Raw genomic sequence first — 3,642 nt, 5'->3', positions numbered from 1 at the left:
AACCAACCCGTGTAGACATAAAAGCGATCACGTATATAATTGTTTTCATGGAAACCATTTTATATACTCACTTCTCATGGAGCAACTTGCAACGTGAACAGACTGACTAATGTAGTGGCCAGGCTTAGGGTTGCTTACAAGTACTTCTGAAAGTTTGGGAGACACCCAGATGATGATCAAACTAAATGTAAATTATGTGATCAGGCATATGGTCACTGTCTTGAACACTATGTGCTTAATTGTCCACTTATTGAGGAATACAGAGATAGACAGTATAATAACCTATGTGACATGTCAAGATATCTTATTAATGAAAATAAGATACCGGATATACTGGTATCTTGTAACAGATAAGTGAACTATAAATATGTAGATATATATCCATATGTACACCTGTTAACCCTTTTCGGGCCTAGTTCCTGAGCCTTTTGCGTAACCATATGCTCTTGCGCTACCGTCTACAGGATGGATATGGAGTGCACATTAAACTAGCCGCTTGGGTGGCAAAATCTTTGTCACCGCAATACAAATTATTATGGTGGAATATTAATTTATCGTGAAATACTTACCATTTATTTATTTGATAGGAAAAGTAGAATCATATATAAAAATTCTTTAACAATGATCCTTTTTAAGGACACCAATGGAAATTAGTCACTTCAGCGTTTTTTTGGGGGGTTATTCTAGGTAATTTACACAATGTATGATAACTGTACTTATGTGCACCTGTGACTTTTACGGGTCGCTACTAAGTCCTCTTTCTCCCTGCTCCATGAGCATTATCATACCTCGTCTTAAAACTATGTATTGTTCCTGCCTCCACTACATCACATGCCAGACTATTCCACTTCCTGACAACTCTGTGACTGAAGAAGTACTTCCTAACATCCCTTTGACTCATCTGAGTCTCTTCAACTTCCAATTATGACCCCTTGTGTCTGTATCCCATCTCTGGAACATCCTGTCTCTGTCGACCTTATCAATTCATCGCAGTATTTTGTATGTCGTAATCATGTCTCCCCTAACCCTCCTGTCCTCCAGTGTCGTCAGGCCGATCTCCTTTAACCTTTCTTTGTGGGACATTTCCCTGGAACGCAGGCGGGAGAGATACATGATTATGTACACCTGGACAATCCTAGAAGGACTAGTACCGAACTTGCACACGAAAATCACTCACAACGAAAGCAAAAGACTTGGCAGACGATGCAACATCCCCCCAATGAAAAGCAGGGGTGTCACTAGCACGTTAAGAGACAATACAATAAGTGTCAGGGGCCCGAGACTGTTCAACTGCCTCCCAGCATGCATAAGGGGGATTACCAGTAGACCCCTGGCTGTCTTCAAGCAGGCACTGGACAAGCACCTAAAGTCGGTACCTGACCAGCCGGGCTGTGGCTCGTACGTTGGATTGCGTGCAGCCAGCAGTAACAGCCTGGTTGATCAGGCTCTGATCCACCATGAGGCCTGGTCACAGACCGGGCCGCAGGGACGTTGACCTCCGGAACTCTCTCCAGGTAAACTCCAGGTAGCTCTGGAACTAGCCTTGTTGCAAACCTTTGCACTTTCTCTAATTTCTTGACATGCTTGACCAGGTGTGGGTTCCAAACTGATGCTGCATACTCCAGTATGGGCCTGACGTACACGGTGTGCAGAGTCTTGAACGATTCCTTACTAAGGTATCGGAATGCTGTTCTCAGGTTTGCCAGGCGCCCATATGCTGCAGCAGTTATCTGGTTGATATGTGCTTCCGGAGACATGCTCGGTGTTATACTCACCCCAAGATCTTTCTCCATGAGTGAAGTCCTCTTGTTGCAAATAAACTGAATTCCACCCCTCCTTTTCCTTGGATCAAAATTATTACTTCAGCAGATGAATAAGACTCGTGCGTATTTTTATTACAAGACGCTTCACCTGCTCATTAGGCTTCTTCAGTCGAAAAACAGAGGTGACAAATACTGGAGACAATGAAGGTACTGGACAAGTAGATACAGGATAATCAGTCCCTCAGCCTTGGAAAAGAAGTAGGTTTGAGGCAGTTAGTTCCTAGTCCTAGACTAGGCCTCCTGGTGGATCAAAGCCTAGTCAACCAAGCTGTTACAACTGGCAGGACACAGTCCAATCTCCGAATCAAAGCCTTCCTGGTCATACCTGGAGTTTACCTGGAGAGGGTTTCGGGAGTCAACGCCCCCGCGGCCCGGTCTGAGACCAGGCCTCGTGGTAGATCAGGGTCTGATGAGCCAGGCTGTTACTGCTGGTAAACCGACGTACGAGCCACAGCCCGGCTGATCAGGTACTGACTTTAGGTGTGTGTCCAGCGCCTTCTTGAAGACAGACAGGGGTCTATTGGTAATCCCCCTTATGTATGCTGGGAGGCATGAACTAAGAAAATTAAATAATTTGCAGTCTCGTAAGAAATTCGAAAACTATGGGAAACTGAAGGTGAGTGAGGCAGTGTTTTTTTTTTTTTTTTGGACTGGGCAGACGATACCCAAAAAAGTCCCACAAAGGAGACCTTCCAGAGGAAATCTAAAGGAGACCTTCTAAAGACCTTCCAGAGGTAACCTTCAAGGGAACCTTGAGAGAGAGAGAGAGAGAGAGAGAGGCAGGCAGATAGATAGATGGAGACTTGGGGCAGGCGGGTCACGTTGCCCTGTCACCATCACTTTCACTGGTTCCATCACCACAACCCCTGGCTAGCTGGCTGGGTGGTTGGTTGGCTGGCTGGGTGTTTGGCTGGCTAGCTAGCTAGCTAGCTGGCTGGTTGGCTGGCTGGCTGGCTGGCTGACTGGCTGACTGGCTGGCTGTTTGGCTAGCTGGCTGGCTAGCTGGCTGGTTGGCTGGCTGGCTGGTGGGATGGCTGGCTGGTTGGCTAGCTGGTTGGCTGGCTAGTTGGCTAGCTGATTGGCTTGCTAACTAACTACCTGGATGGAGAATTGGATGATTAACTTCAGGAATGGGTAATGGGGTTACTGACCCCACCAAGACAATAATGACAGCGCACACGAGACAGTGACAGGTCAACAGGGAGAGTGACACCCTGGCGTAGACACCAAGGTGACACCTTGGTGTTAGACACCAATGTGGCACCTTGGTGTTAGACACCAAGGTGACACCCTGGCGTAGACACCAAGGTGACACTTTGGTGTAGACACTAAAGTGTCACCCTGGTGTATACACTAAGGTGACAACACTTCGCGTGCCCAGTGTATGCTTCGAGTTTTGTTATAATTCACAGCAATTCATACAGATTCATAATACAGTAATAATATATTTCAATAGTAATATCGAGCCATAAATCGACCCTTGCAACCACCATTAGGTGAATACATACACACACAGAGAAGTGGAATAATCTGAAGCAGGGTCCACACATAACGTTCAGAGGAGATTCGATAAGACTCTTGGAACCGGGAGTCTTCTTGATTATAATACTAATAACTGAAGCCGGGAGAGAGTAGACCTTTAGCGGCTAGCGAAAACGAGGTGCCAGGAGCTGTGCAACCACATATAGGTGAGTACACAAACACACACAGTCATAGAGTTGTCAGGAAGTGGAATAATCTGGAGAATGACGTAGTAGAGGCAGGATCCATACATAGCGTTCAATTCCTAGCGAGGGTAGAAACATTGGGCGTGTTTCTT

This window comes from Cherax quadricarinatus, chromosome 36 (assembly GCF_038502225.1).
Source record: "Cherax quadricarinatus isolate ZL_2023a chromosome 36, ASM3850222v1, whole genome shotgun sequence".
Classification (NCBI taxonomy): domain Eukaryota; kingdom Metazoa; phylum Arthropoda; class Malacostraca; order Decapoda; family Parastacidae; genus Cherax; species Cherax quadricarinatus.
This window is presented reverse-complemented; position numbering follows the sequence as displayed.